The sequence below is a fragment of the Ambystoma mexicanum genome, unplaced genomic scaffold (assembly GCF_040938575.1).
Source record: "Ambystoma mexicanum isolate Mex_15411 unplaced genomic scaffold, UKY_AmexF1_1 Mex_scaf49, whole genome shotgun sequence".
Classification (NCBI taxonomy): domain Eukaryota; kingdom Metazoa; phylum Chordata; class Amphibia; order Caudata; family Ambystomatidae; genus Ambystoma; species Ambystoma mexicanum.
Window position 1 is genome coordinate 1,220,926 of NW_027182465.1, and position 16,466 is coordinate 1,237,391.

A 16,466-nucleotide genomic window follows, 5' to 3' on the forward strand; every position below is an offset into this window, starting at 1 on the left:
GGAAATCCCATAGGAAAATATGCGCGGTTGAATATAAAAACTAGTATCCACTGCCACCAGCCAAAACTCGATCAGAGGGGACAGAGACGTGCCCCCTCGACTAACAGACCCTGGGGCAATCGAATTGCCCCAGCCAGTACGTCCACAATATGATGGTTTGTACTGGTTCTGTTAAAAATTTAAAACTAGTAAAGTCAATGGTGACTTTACATGCCCTGGGAGACAGTAGTAAGTCCCAGGGTATGAAGTCTATACTGGGGGGTCATTATGACACCCCTGTGTTACTGCACGGAGGGTGCTGTGTAACACACATCACAAAAACACATGAAACCCTATGGAGTAAAAGACCCCATAGCCCATTAAACACATCTAGATTCAAAGAAACACACTCAAATCATGTGCAAGAGTGAGGGTAAAAGAGTCTCACTCTTGGCAGGAGAAAAAAATAAACCCCAAAAATCCAGCAAAGCTGCTGGGGGACTCACTAGGTTAGGAAATTCAGCCTAAACAGAGAATTCTCCCTAACATGCATCCATCTCTTCCTCCTAATTTGCAGGTTCATTCCTCATGTCTTCACAAGGCCGTCTAGGTTGGAGATGGAGTTCATGTTGTATGCAGTACACTTACACATTTGCGTGTCGGCAACACTGTACAGTTGGAAGGGGTCGATGTGCTGGCATAATCAGGCTGTAAAACTACCACTACTTTAACTTAGTACTGTCATGTTTTTGCTATTTTTGATGTGTTGCTACATTGTATTGTTGGTAAATATTTGGTCATGTGTGTTGTTGGGTCTACAATACTGTGAGCATATTGTGTGTGGGCAGTTTCCATTGGGGACAGTGTACTTTGTGACACTTGTGTCAGGTTTTGTGCATTGCTTTGTTTGCTTTCACATTGCATGACATGCCATGGTGTGTTTGTTGGTGGAGCTGGGGAGGGGTTGGGTGACATAGTGCTCTTCTCATGTTGTATTTTGCAAGGGGGTAATGAGTTTTTCAGCATAGATGTGTGTCATTTGATGACACAGCATTGGTGGTGTTTGGGTAGGTAACACTTCCAGGTGACCAATCTCAGGCTGGTATGGTTGTGACAGTTGACTGTCCCTTATGTCATCATCATTGATTGTCAGATGGTATGTGCCAGGGCTGTGTGCACTCCACAGGGGTGTGATTTTATGTGAAGTAATTAGCCACCAGCTGCGTACGGGCTGCCTCACCACGTGCCCTTTCCCCTCAAATGCGCAGCGGGTGTGCATGTGGTTGGGGATGTGGATGCACCACCATGTCCACCGGCAGGCCCCGGCGTGTTGCAACGTTGTGCGGGACACATGCTGCCACTATGATCCTGCACACTACTGGGGGAGCGTATAACAGCTGCACGCCAGAACGGTCAAGGGAGCGAAAGTGTGACTTGTGCTCCACTATGCCCCGGGTTGCAATATGGGCTGTGTTGTACTTTCCTCGGGTGGTGTGGTGGGGTTCCGAATTGGCGTCATCATGTGGGTGCTCAGAGGGTAGGCACTGTCCCCTGGGGAGGTGGTGATGGGTATCATTAGTGGGGTTGTGACATTACTCAGTATCTGACATGCATGCAAGGCAGTGGCATTTATACTCACCAAGCAGCACCAAGCAGCCATGTATCACAATGCCGCCCATCTTCTAGGTCCCGGTTTAGGGTTGACATTCTGTAAATGAAACTGTTGTGTGGTGGACCCTGGATAGTTGGCATATACTGAGGTGATGATTCCGTTGGCATCACATACTACCTGGACGTTGATGGAATGCCAGTGCTTGCGGTTTCTGTAGATGTGCTCAGATGCCCTGGGGGGACATAGAGCCACATGGGTGCAATCAATGGCACCTAGCACTTTGGGGAATGTGCCACCCCGTAGAAATCCTGGACGGCAGCCTGCCTTTCTGCAGGTGTTCTGGGCAGGTATATGTGCTTGCGGACTGATGGGCGTGCAGTCATGATGGCCAACACCTGGTGTAGGCAGCGTGACTGCGTGGCTTGTGACACCCCCCCACTATAGCACTTGTCCGCTGAAATGATCCAGTGGCCAAGAAGTGCAGTACATTGAGGACCTTCTCCAGGGGGTTGAGTGCTTGGGAGCACAGGGTGGGTGATATGAGGTCATCCTCCCACTCACTCACTCACTCACCAGGTCGAGTATTATGTGAGGTGTAAACCTGTACCTCCCATACACCTGGCCATCAGGCATCCCAAAAAGGCTGGTTCTGGGTGTAAAAATTCTGGGTCTGACTATCCTCATCCTCCTCCTGCGGTATCCCACGACCACTGCTGCTAGGAACGGTATATTCATCCTGGCGTCTGAGCTTGTTTGTTGTTTGTGCGCACTTTTATGCTGCGCGGGTCCACGTACGCCTGCTTCCTGCTGGCATACGTGTTTCCGGATTAGCACGTCTTTTTTGGCACACGCGTTAGCCCCGTTCGATTCCATGAATACTTGTTGTAGGTGAGCATGTGGGCGTTCCGCGTACTTGCCTCCTGTACTTCCCCCGTGACGCCCACATTTTCACACATTGTTCCCCATTCCGTGTGTCATGCCCCGTGTTACGCCTACTTTTGTTGTGTGCGCCAGGCTATGTGCGCTTTCGCTGTGCGCTTAGCGCATGCTGTTTGAAGACGTGTGCACCAGCGTGCGCCAAGCAGGATTTTAGCGCACATCCATGGATTTCCACGCGCATGGACTTCCATGAATTGCTGTGCGCGGGTTTCGCTGCGATATTCGCACTTGCACAGCGATTCACACGATTTCGCACTCTTGCGCTGAAATTTTCAGCGCACATTAATTACATGAATCGGCCTGTAAATCTCTTCAATCTTCTGATATGGACACTTCCTCCTGCGCAGCGTCCTCATCGACAACAGGCCCTGGTCTGCAACAACCACTTGATGTTCACAACGTATCCAGTCGTAATAAGGTCAAATTTGGTAACACACATCATTCTAGGAGGAGATTGTATCATAATCCGCCCTTAAATTCTTTTGATAGCCCGGACAAACAGAGACAAATCCAGATCTCCTATCAAGCAAATTGATCCAGTGCAGGGGGGCCCAGTCAGTTAAAGTTACTTCTTTGTTTTACAGCATTTGCAACTTGTCCATTCATAGGTGTTGCAACCACTATTTCATCATTATTGTCAGAATCCGTAGTGTAGCCGTCGAGTTATTCCTATCAATGTAACCATCTGAACACACAAGGTAAATTACAGAAGGATCTATTAGTCGAAAGATAAGGAACACCAAACAAATGACCAGGCACTGCAAAGGAACAAGGGCAAGTTACTTGGGAAGTCAATTTCACTTTAAGCAATGAACACAGTAAAGAAATACCAAAGCACTGACCAGAATGAACAAGATTTCTTCCTGGTTGCTCTGGGTCAATTCGGAACACAAGACTGGATGGTACTATGCAATCTAATGAGACATAAGATTGTCATGAGACAAGGATAGGATTGAGGATCAAGGAATGAGAAACAGCAATTGCAGAGATTTACCAATAACCTTTCTGATGATACTCCTGTACCAACATTACACCCAGTGGGTTCTATTCCTCACCCAACGGCACGAGGATGCCTAAACGAATTGAGGCAGTCTGAGGACGCCTAATGACTTCAGCGCATGTAGGCAGTCTCAAGTTCAGCGCTTTCTTATGATACACTAGGGTGTTGTTGGTGTCTTCCAAGACGTGAGGAATGAAAGGTCGGCAATCCGAGTAGGTGAATTCCAAATCAGCGGGCAAGCGGGAGTGTCAGAATGCAGACCGGGATCGGTAAACAGGAAGGGAGGCAGTACCTTATCAGCAGGCAAGCAGAAAGACGGAAAGCAGACCAGGTTCGGTACACAGGTAAGCAAACAGGTCCGAATCGGCAGACAACCGGGATGTCAGTATAAAGGTCCAGGTCACAATGATCACAGGAGTACAAGGCAAGGAAAAAGGAGCAAGTCGAAAGTTCACAGGAAACAGGAAATGAAGCAAAGCAAAGCCGTGATTGATTCAAAATCAGAAGTGGCGAGGTGAGCAACCCGGAAGTGTTATATAGGTTGCCATGGGAGTTAAACTTCACGTCCTCCGCGTGACACATTGTAAGAGGAGCGTAATGGATGCCACAGTTGCCATGGTAACCCGTGTCCATTATATCTATGGAATCGGGAACAGCGTAGATGACGTAGGAGATTAGACGACCGTATAAGCAACGGTCCTTTACTGTTCAAGCACTGTTTCACGCCCTGACACCCATTTCTGAATGAATGGGAAATATTTGATGTAGGGCTAATCCTGACAGTACCCCTCCTCAAAGATGCCCTCCCCCTGAGAGACCAAAATTGAGATATCAACCTTGGGGCATATTTGCTCCGTAAAGGCTCCCAATTCCTGTACTCAAGACTGTAGCCCTTCCAGTCTACTAGGTAGAGAAGCACCCCACGAGAGACCTTAGTATCGACCTTGAGATGGACTTCATACTCGTCCAAACCCTGTACGGTAATCGGGGGTGGACGATCAGACAACCTGGTGGAGGGATGAAAGGGTTTAAGGAGGGAGACATGGAAGAACGGGTGGATGCGCCAAGATGTAGGTAGATCCAGGCGCACCGTGACTGGATTCACAAGAGCAGTAACTGGATAAGGACCCACAAAACGAGGCAGGAGAGAACGACGACCTGGCAACCATAGATTACGTGTGGACAACCAGACCCTTGAACCTACCACATAATAGGAGGCAGGAGATCTATGGGCATCTGCGTGTTTCTTTTGATGGAGTTTGGCTTCATACAAACGGTTGGACACAATCTTCCGAACTTTAGTCAGATCACGTACACAGGCCATGGCGGCAGGACTATTTGAGGACAATGCAGGCTCAGATGGAAGGGTACAGGGATGTCTACCTTACATAGCGTAAAAGGGCAAAGTACCAGTAGAAGTATGTAATGAGTTATTGAAAGCGAATTCCGCCATTACAAGAACAGACAACCAGGTATCCTGGTGTTGAAGGATAGACATCACAGGTATTGTTCAAGAGTGGCATTCAGATGTTCCGCCTGGCCATCTGTCTGCGGATGATAGGCTGTAGAAAAACAGTCCTCGATACCCAAGGACTTCGTGAGAGCTCTCCAAAATTTAGAGGTGAGTTGAGTTCCACGATCAGATATGATAATGTGTGAGAGACCAAAGAAATGATATACCTGTTGCAGAATCAAATCCGCCAATTCAGGTGCGTTAGGAAGACCTTTACATGGTACAAAGAGGGCCATCTTGGAAAAAGAATCAATAACAACCCAGATAGTGTTAAAACCATGATCGTCTGGTAGTTCAACAATGAAGTCCATGGACAACATTTCCCAAGGTTGGTCACGAACGGGTAAAGGACGTAACAAACCAATAGGTTTGTACAGTACATTTTTGCACTGAGCACAGAACGCACAGGATTTTATTTATTCGGGTATGTCCTCCTTCATGAAAGACCACCAGCACCAACATTGTAATAGTTCAAGCGTTTTCCGTACATCTGGGTGGGCTGCGAACCTGGAGTTGTGACACCATTGGAGTGCTGTCCTGCGGGTATCGGATTCAGGAAGATATATTAAGCCCAGGTGATAACGTAAACTCTTGAGTACTGTTAGACCCAGCTCCTGCACAAGTGTGGGATTGGAACAAACCCACTGCAACAGTGAAGTGTGTAAAGGGGATTGCATAACACAAGTGCAAACAACCTGATGTGGAAGCAGGAGGTGATTGCCGTTATGGTCACGTGATGGGACACCATGTATGCGAGACAGTGCATCGGCCTTGCAATGTTTGGAACCAAGTCTGTACGTGATTTCAAAATCATACATGGAAAATAATTGAGTGTGTCTGGCTGTGGTGCATTTCACAGAGTGCAGAGCCAGGAGGTTATGGTGGTCTGTGATGACCTGTACAGGGACTGAAGTACCTAGGAGGTGATGACACCAGACTAAAATGGCATCATGAAAAGCCAACAACTCCTTTTCGGTTATCGTGTAATTGGCCTCATAAGATGTCAATATCCTGGAATGGAAAGCCACTGGATGCAATATTCCTGTGTCAGGGCATTCTTGCAAAAGAATCGCACCAACTGCCACATCGGAGGCATCTACTTAGACTATGGGCCTCATTACAACTCAGGCGTTAAGGGTTAACGCCACCGTTAACCCTTAACGCCTGATTCTGATTTTAACGCCTGCTTTTAGCAGGCGTTAAAATCCATGGCGCTAACCTGCCATGGTGCTAATTACGCCGCCGTAATTTACGGCGGCGTAATTAGCGCCTTCCCCACTCCCATTATGCCCTATGGGGCAAAAATGGGAATGGGGAAGGGAAAATGGGAAATGGGGATTTACCGCCCCACTCACCTTGGAATGGGGCGGTAAATCCGCCATCCACCATGGTGTAAACGGAGTTTACACCATGGTGGTAAAGTTGGTGCACTTAGCACCAAGGTTGTAATGAGGCCCAATGTAAGGCAAGGCAGGATTAGGATGTCACAATATTGGGGCCGTAGTAAAGGCTGATTTGAGGAGGTCAAAAGCATCCTGTGCTGAATGATTCCAAGCAAAAGTATTCTTAGAACTCGTAAGAGAATTCAGGGGGGGTGCCATGGAGGAGAATGACTTGATAAAACGGCTGTAAAAATTGGTGAAACCAAGAAAGGATTTAGTTGCTTCAATGTAGAAGGGATCGGCCAATCCAGAATGGCCTGTACTTTGGCGTTACTCCTTCGTATACCTCGATCAGTGATATCATAGCCCAAAAACTCCACTGAGGTGGCATTTAAAATACATTTCTCCAATTTGGCATAGAACTGATTCTCCCAGAGTCGTTGCAAAACGGAGGATATGTGTAAGACATGTGACTCGTAATCAGGAGAATAGATGAGAATGTCGTCTAGATACACTACGACATATATACCCAACATATCTTTGAACACATCATTGATGAAATGTTGGAAAGTGGCGGGGGTGTTGCATAGCCCGAATGGCATGACACAATATTCAAACAGCCCGTATTTTGTTTTAAAGGCTGTCTTCCACTCATCACCAGAACGCATCCGTACCAGATTGTAAGCTCCTCTCAAATCTAGTTTAGTAAAGATTTTGGAAGAACCCAATTGGTCGAGTAAAACTGAAATCAGAGGGATTGGGTATTGGTTACGGATGTAACCATTGGTTACGGTGATTGCATTAAGTTCACGGTAATCTATACAAGGACGTGAATCCCCCTCTTTCTTTGCAACAAAAAACATAGGTGAAGACGCGGGGGAACGTGATTGACGGATAAAGCCTGTATTCTTTCAGGATACATCCTCTTTCTGGGTTAGAAAATAAACCCTACCGTTTGGTATTTTTGCCCCTGGAATGATATCAATGGGTCAATCATAGGGGCAATGGTGGGGGAAGCTCTTCTGCGCCTTTGGGATCGAAAACATCCTTGTAAGTCATGTACACATGAGGCAAAGACACTGAGAAAACCGCCCCCACGGTAAGTGTGATCCCCAACAAGGATCGGCAGGGATTAGTAAGCATGGTTTCATGTCAGAAGCCAGTGGTCATCGCAAAATGTAGACAAAACACGGAGTTCCCCAGTCACCCAATCAATGGCTGGGTTATGTAGCTCCAGCCATGGTAAGCCCAGAATCATTCAGGTGCAGTTATTATGTTAAAAGCACCGATTTCCGTATGTCCTGAATCGGAGGTCATGACCAAGGGCACAGTGTGTTTGGTAACCAAGCCTGAGAGCAAGGTGCTACCATCTACTGCATTTACCAGTTCAGGATGGTCTTTTGGGACAAGAGGCACAAAACGGGGAACCCCATGCATTTCTGAAAAGAGGACATCCATGGGAATCCGCAGAGGTCTGAATTGCGCAAATCGGGCCAGAATGTATTACCCAGAAACCCTGGCAAAGACCAAATTGTTTCGAAAAAAAGTAAATTTCCGCACATTTCACTCGGCTCACTCACCAAAACACACCGCCAACAACACATGGCCTACCATCCTGCATTCCCACAGGTGTCCCGATGAAAACGGTACCTCACATGTGTGGGTGCGCCTACCTAGGCGCCAAGGGGAAAGCCTAAAGCACCCCTAACCCAAGTCTTTTCCGACAGCTGAATTTCACGATTTTTGCAGACGGGCACACCATACAGATATGGGCCTCGGGTGGCCAAGCCACCAAGGAAAATGGGGACCCCATGCATTTCCAAAAAGAGGACATCTGTGGGAATCTGCAGAGGTCTGACTTGTGCAAATCGTCGCAGAATTTATTACCCAGAAACCCCGGCAAAGACCGAAATGTGGTGAAAAAAAACATTTTTCCGCACATTTCACCCGGCTCACCCACTGAAACATGCAACCAACAACACATGGCCTACCGTCCCGCGTTCCCACAGGTGTCCCGATTAAAACGGTACCTCACATGTGTGGGTGCACCTACCTGGGCCCCAAGGGGAAAGCCTAAAACACCCCTAACCCCAAGTCTTTTCCGACAGCTGAATTTCACAATTTTTTCAGATGGGCACACCATAAAGAAATGGGCCTAGTGTGTCCAAGCCACCAAGGAAAACAGGGAACCCCATGGATTTCTGAAATGAGGACATACGTGGGAATCCGCAGAGGTCTGACTTGCGCAAATCGGCCCAGAATTTATCACCCAGAAACCCTGGCATAGTCCGAAATCTGGTGAAAAAACCCAATTTTCGGCACATTTCACTCGGCTCACCCACCGAAACACGCCGCCAACAACACATGGCCTACTGTCCTGCTTTCCCACAGGTGTCCCAATAAAAAAGCTACCTCACATGTGAGGGTGCACCTACCTGGCGCTGTTAGGCAGAATTATATGCAGTACCCTTTGTCAACACTATTCTTGGCATGAGTGGAGTTTTTGGCGGGACTCCCTCTCTCCTGCTCACCCTTTATTCGGTTGTTAACTGAGTTAGACCTGCAGCCAGAGTCATAGTTTGTCAAGAAACCAACTCAGAGGTTCCAACTGTGTAGAAGATTTGTGGGGAGTGACAAACATTTGGACTGGAAAGGCGCTGGTTGGATTGGATAATCCAGTACCTGTTCGTAGGCAGTTTGCACAAAAAATAGATGGTCCAGGTTGTTGGTGTGTCAAACATGAGGTTTTTAGGTTTATTTCTTGTTGTAATCAGCACCAATGAAAGACATCATTGGATGTAAAGGTAATATTCATAACATGATGATATGTTACACAGCCGACGTGTGTTTTATACCTAAGTCTTTTTCAAGGCCAATTGGGTTTGAGGGTTGAGCTTCCAGGTGGAATGGGCTGGTCCTCCCAAGTATGGGTGCCAGAGGGCTGGTTAGCCGTGCTTGGCCGAGTTCGGCTGCAGCCGATCCACGACTCCACACACCAGCACTGCCGAACTCGGCCAAGCACGGCTAACCAGCCCTCTGGCACCCATACTTGGGAGGACCAGCCCATTCCACCTGGAAGCTCAACCCCCTTTGGGAACACCACACACTATTAAGACTACAAGTGACAGTACAATTTCACCTTTGGTACAAGCCTGTACTACACAGTTAAAGTGGTAGCAGTAGCAGAGCAGCCAGACTTATCTCAACAGTAAGTGAGCAGTATCAAATAGTTACACACAACACAGCAATTACTATGATTCAGGCAAACACTGACTCAAGGTTTCTAAGTAAAAGAATATATATTAATTTACTCAACAGTTGTATAACATTTCACTATTATAAGCAAGTTAAAAATCACAATCATAAATACACCACACCACTTCCCTTAAATTCCACACAAGTTAAGTTCACAAAATGAAGTGAGAGCAAAATGGCACTCCAGCAATTTAAAAGGGAGGAAAAGACAAAGTTATTAGAAACTAGGCAAACCGACAGGTAAGTACTCAGGGCAATTGAACAAGAGGTACTTTAGTGAGGAGATCAGCTAGAAAAGGCTTAAGGCCAAAGTCAATGGGTCAAAAGACTTTTGCTGAAGATCACACAGTTCAGGGTAGTTTGCAGTAAAGTTCGTGGCACAGATTCCGGAGGAGGTTGGTTGGTAGAAAAGTTAGTTTAAAGAGAAGAGAAGGACAAGCCCTCGGATTGGCAAAAGATTTAAAACACTTTTACCGCGGTTGAACGGAACGAGCAACCGTATTTGCACAGTACTTTAAAACGGAGAGGGAGTTGTAGCTGAGGCAAACGTTCCTGGCAGTTCCTGCAGCCTCACTGTTCCTGAAGCGACTGTCTGACTGACATGAAGTAGGAAGACTGAAAGGTCCTGCACCACCCAGGGAAGAAACCAGCAGCAGAGCAAAACAACAAATAAAAGGTGCGCTCCATAAAACGCAAGCAGGGTCCGACCTTCCTAACTCTTACCAGGTGAAAAACAAAATCCTAGAAATCCAGCAAAGCTGCTGAGGGACTCATTAGGTAAGGGAAAGCAGCCATTTATGAGAATTCTCCCTAACACTCGCCCCCCCGCCCCCAGACTAAGGGACAGGAGGATTTTTACTTCCATTGGATTATCCACAAGGTCTTTTTATGATAACTGGCATTTCCGCAGCAAGGCTGAAGCTTCAACCTTCAGATCACGCAAAAATACATTGGTGTTTTTTGTCATCAGAACACCAATGTCAGCATAAAGAGTGTTGTCTTGAGGATTAATGTTTGATATACATAACGAGATCCTTCTCCAGCCAGCATGGGATCCAGAGATTGGAGACCCAGCGCATAACGTAACCGAGCCATTAATAAAGAAGGTGTTAGATTGAGTACCTTTTTCCATAACCAGCCCTCAATTCTTACCCAGTTGATTTAATCGGCCATTATTTCAATATCAATGACATATATTATGACAGGGATATCTTTGCCTTTGTAGAATTTTATGAAGGACAGTAAAGTAAATCTACGGTAAACCGAAAGGATTTTATTAATTTGACACATGAGCTGGGTCACCTTCTTTCCAAGATCTGCACCCAATGCTGTCATAGAGGGACTTGATCGAATCATAAAGCCTACATATTTTACTTCCTTTACCACATGCAACCTTTCACCTGCCAGCCACCATTTACAACATGCAGTTCTCCTCATTGTTGTATGTTTATATGTCATGACTGATGTTTTACTAGGATTTATAACAAGGTCATTTGAATTAGCATAATTTTCAAAAGCTGTAATCAAATGTTGTAGGCCTATCGGGCTGCGATCCAAACGGACCACATCACCAGCACATGCTAGACAGGGAGCTGCAATACACCCCTGTCTTAAACCTTTACTAGTTCTGATTGGCCAGGACAAATGGCCCTCCATGACCAATCACACTTGTTTCCTGGTGTTTTCATGTAGGTGGATCAACATTGCCAGCAGACCATCCGGGATACCCCAATTACTTAATTTGCACCATAGTTTGCCTCTATTGATGGTGTCGAAAGCCCTAGATAGGTCTATCCACACCCCATAGAGTCCCTGCTGGTTAGTTTGTTTAACATTTAGGATATTGGGCCTCATTACGACCCAGGCGGTAAGTTACCGCCTGGGCCGTGACTTTACCACCATGGCGTAAACTATGTTTACGCCATGGTGGTTGGCGGATTTACCGCCCCATTCCAACCTTGGCGGGGCGGTAAATCCCCATTTTCCCATTTTCCCTTCCCCATTCCCATTTTGCCCCATAGGGCATAATGGGAGTGGGGAAGGCGTTAATTACGCCACCGTAAATTACGGTGGCGTAATTAACATCAAGGTCCCTTAGCACCATGGATTTTAACACCTGCTAAAAGCAGGTGTTAAAACCTCCATGGCGCTAAGGGACCTCGGAATCAGGCGGTAAGGGTCGGCGCTGTTTACGCCGCCGTAAAACCCTTACCGCCTGAGTCGTAATGAGGCCCATTGAGGACCAAACCATTCCAAAAGGTTGACAAACCCTTCCAGAATCCTGTCTGGAATTTTGATAGAATATTAGAACGTGTGGCCCAATTTTCTAGTTCCTTCAGGACAATACGTGCAAACACTTTTCTCTCAGTGTCCCTCAATGCAATTGGACGATCATTCGAAGGGTTCCTGCGCTCTCCTTTTTTATATGTTAGGATTATTATTGCTGTGCTCCAGGATACGGGGCATTGTCGTGTTTTTATGATGTTGTTAAAAAGGAGTAGAAGATTTGAGGTCCAAATGCCAACCGAAGACCATAATATTTCATTTGTAAGGTCATTGGGGCCTGCCACTCTGGAGCGCGAAGAGTTGCGTATCAGTTTTTCTATCACCTCTGCTTCAATATTTAAATCCCATGTTGTGTTAGGGATTACTATACAATTCATGGGATTTGATTCCTCAAAGACCCCAGAGAAGTATTTTGTCCATGTCATTTCAGTGATACAGTTTGACTGAACCACGGATTTATATCGGATCTGTGCATTTATAAGGTCCCAAAAGTTATGAGAATTGATATATGATATGATATGGCATTTATAACGGGCCTATAAACAAGAGTTTAAAGGCACAACAAGGCAAGAGAGGGGGGACAAAGGGAGGACAGAGACAGTGATCTTACTAGGGCAAGTGACATTGAGATTGCGCAAGTGCAGGGGCGAGGGGTGGGGAAAAGTGTGAGGGGAAAGGAGAGAGGGGAAGTGCAGTACAAGAGGACAACAGATTACAAGAAGTGCGGCCACCAACGGGTGGCGGTAAAAGGGTAAGTGCAGTCACAGGTGTCTAAGTGCAGGTAGGGGACTGTAGGGTTACAGATACAGACCCAAGTGCAGTGGTTGCCGGAGGGCAGTGCAGGTGTTCAACTGGGTGGTAAGGAACCTGGGCCGATATTAGAGGGTAGCCAGGTGGCCAGTGCAGATTCGGCCAAGACATCAGCAGGGGAGAGGGAAAGAGAAGGCAGAAGCAAAGAAGAAGGTCTTGAGGTGCTTCCGGAACTGGAGATGTTTCTCCTCAAGTTTCAGAGAGGCAGGGTGGCTGTTCCAGAGGAAGGCCCCAGCTGAGGAAAGAAATCTACCACTAACTCGTTGCTTGAAGAAGCGACTGACCCTGAGGGAGTTGGAGGCATAGGAGCGAAGAGCTAGAGTAGGAAAGTATTTACGAAGAGAAAGTTGGAGGTATGGAGGCACCAGGCCCCAGAAGGCCTTGTCTTGATCCTTGCAGCCACTGGGAGCCAATGGAGAGATTTCAGTGCTGGAGAGATGCAATCCCTGGGCTTGAGGCCAAGGACAAGTCTTGCAGTCCTGTTCTGGATGAATTGCAGAGGGCGGAGAGTAGAAGCAGGTAGATTTAGAAAGAGGCTGTTGCAGTAGTCCAGCCTAGAGAGCACCAGAGCTCTGGAGACAGTGAGCTTCTGGGGGAAGGAGAAGAAAGGAAGAATACCTCTGAGGAGGTGCAGTTGGAAGTGTGACTTCTTAGAGATTTCAGAGATGTAAGGAGAAAAGGAGAGTGTGGAGTCGAAGATGACCCAGAGGTTCTTATCCTCACAGGTAGGAGCAGGAAGTGGCCCAATGGTGGGCGGCCAGAGAGTGGCAGAAAAGGAGGGTGTAGGTGTGTCGATGAAGAGAATCTCAGTATTACTGGCATTAAGGCAGAGATCGTTGGTGGCACACCACTCCTGGATAGCAGACAGGCAGTCAGAGATGAGAGAAGAAGACGTGGCAGAAGGCAGCCTGTAAATGAACGTTGTGTCATCCGCATAGCACTGAAAGTTGTAGCAGAGAGTGGCAATGCGGTGGGCAAGAAGTGCCAGGTATTGGTTGAACATCCAGGCCGAGAGGTTAAACCCCCTGGGAACACCACAAGTAGAGAGTGAGATAGAGGAAAGCAAGGACCCAAATTGAACCTGGGAGGGTCGGTCCCTGTTTGTTTTCTGTGACGGCTCTTAACATAGACAAGCCATCCAAGTTACTTCTCTCAAGCTTTATTGACCTTAACCAATTGCGATATTTGTAACACAGGGACCTCTTCTATGTAGTGACATTTTTCATTTCAAGAATATTACTTTGTAGATCTCTTTTACGATCGATTACATCTTTATCATAACTATGGGAATGAATCACCTGGTTTGGAACTCTTATCTACTTCCCATAGAAGCTCAAGAAAAGATCCCGGGTCAGATACCAGGTCTAACGATGTATTGCTAGAACTCCTCATCATATCTTCCAACTTGGAATTAAGAATTTCACCCTTGGATTTAAAAGTCACAACACGATTTCTGCCCTGATTAACCCATAGCGGTGCTATATACACAGGTTTCGGAGGTCCTGCTATGGTATATAATATTAAAAAACTGCTGTTAGAAGTATATGGTCGCTGCTATCTATGTCCAATGGTCGCTGGTATCTATGTCAACAGCTCTAAACTCTCTACACTCCTTAAACAGAAGTTCCAACATTATGATGTAGTCCACGATTTAGCTGGAGGAACGTCCCAGTTATAGAACCATTTGCCAGAAATAAATTCCATTCCTCCAAAAATCGCTGACCATTCCTAGTAGATGCCCCGCTCTTCATTTCTCTAGAACCTAAACCCAGACAATCGGAGTTCAAATCAGCCACCATCAAGACACTAGGCCTCATTACAAGTTTGCCGGTCCAGATATAACGGTGCCGGTAAAACCGTATCGGTACCGTTTTCCAGACCGCTAACTATGAGTTCTGTGGCCGTGTGGTGGTACACCCGGCAGGTCTGACCTGGCGGGCGTAACGCCACACACCCATAGACAGAGGTGGAAGCACCGGCACCATTACAACATGGTGCCAGTGTTTCCACGTCCCCATTCCTGCGGAGTCCTATCAAACTCCGCGGGAATGGGGATTTACAGAATTCCCGGCTCTGGATTTACCAGACCACCAGGGCTGTAATGCCCCGGTAATTCTGGCAAGTCCGGAGCCGGTAAATCCCTAAGGGTCCATGGCAGCCTGCTGGTTTTACCGGCACGGCTACCACCAGACTCGTAATGAGGCCCACTGTCCCCCGGGTAACTAATATGTATCATTAACAGTATCTCTGCCAAATCCTCCAAAAACTAAATCAGATTAGAATGCGCCGGGCTCCAGTATATATTAATTAGTACCAATGTTTTGCAAATAGAATTTTCTACAAGACATATCCTGACAGGCAAACTTCCCAATCTTTTTGAGGGCAGTTGTTCAATTGTCTCAACCTTTGGATTGCAAACTGCCACTATTAACCTACCCGATGGCCGTCCACCATTCAGGTTAGTTGCAGGCTGACTTAGTAAGGTAAAACCGTCCAATTTCAGGGGATCCCTCGACCATGTTTCTTGTAATAAAACTAAATCATGATCTTGGAAAATATACTTCTTCATCCCGTCCCCCTTAAATGAACTGGAGACCCGAATATTCCAACTGACAAGTCGCAAGCTATCCGCCACTAAAGTAACTCTTCTACAGCATTTAGTTTCTGAAATACATCAGTCAGGATTCCCGGTAGCAGTGCCCACATTTTGCTTTCCCACCCTTGATTCCAACTCTCACTTCTCTCTCCCTTGGAAACCCCATGAACTTCCTTTTCAAGCGACCCCTCTGTGTACATTATGTTTGAGGAAGTTTTTCCAGCCCTTTGTTTTCGTTTAAATGGTGGAATGGACGGGGATACTTTCAACCCTAGGTCTAAGAATTCCCTTGACGCCTTCAACATTGCTTGTGCCCCCAACTGTGAGTTCATTACCACCTCTGCTATGTAAGTTACTTGTTCATATGGAAAACATATATGTTCGATGTCATGTGAGGATAGTAAAAATCAGTCTGGTATTTGTTTTGTTATTACCAGAATGTTTCACCAATTCAAACTTGGTTGACCCTAAATGGTCTCAGTTCTCTGTAGCCATATTCTCGGAATTGAAAAATGACCGTGTTCCTTCATGTTAGTGGACTAATTTTCCTCAACCAACGTCGCCTTCATTTCTGGCACAAACTTGCCTCCTATGGGGTTTAAATCGACTTTCTCTGGTTCTGTAATCCCTCCTTTATGTTGTCCTTTTGAATTTATTACCATCACATCTCTGCTGAGTAGAAGGCCCCGACTTGTTTTGGTTGAAGTGCTTTGCTCATATTCCATTCTCGCATTACCCTTCAAGAAGATCAGGGCCCAGCGTAGTGGGGCCTTTTCCACTGCTTTGTATCGTCGGTTTGAAGGCCCACGCTGATTTTGGTAATGAGTGGACCTGAGCGATTTTTCAATGTAGAATCCTCATTGCCAGTGCGGTCATCCGCTTCTTTCATTACTTTATTTGTGTCTGCTTGTTGAAAGGTGGACTGATTTAATACCTCCGGTCTGAACCTATTCAAAGCTTTATTTAACGCTTAAAAAAAATTGCCCTTTTTTGGAATTGTTTTGCTTAGTTTATTTTATGATCTTGGTTTTCTTTGATTGAGATTTGATATTTTCTTTGGCGATTGCTTTCCTTTTTTGGGGTTCTCCCCATTT

At 46.4% G+C, this 16,466-nt stretch overlaps 1 protein-coding gene across 3 annotated transcripts in view; it reads right to left on the bottom strand.

The window, feature by feature from the left end:
* LOC138560842 (zinc finger protein 585A-like) overlaps positions 1 to 16,466 on the bottom strand; it is a 332,450-nt gene that overhangs the window by 126,286 nt on the left and 189,698 nt on the right. The window lies entirely within an intron of this gene.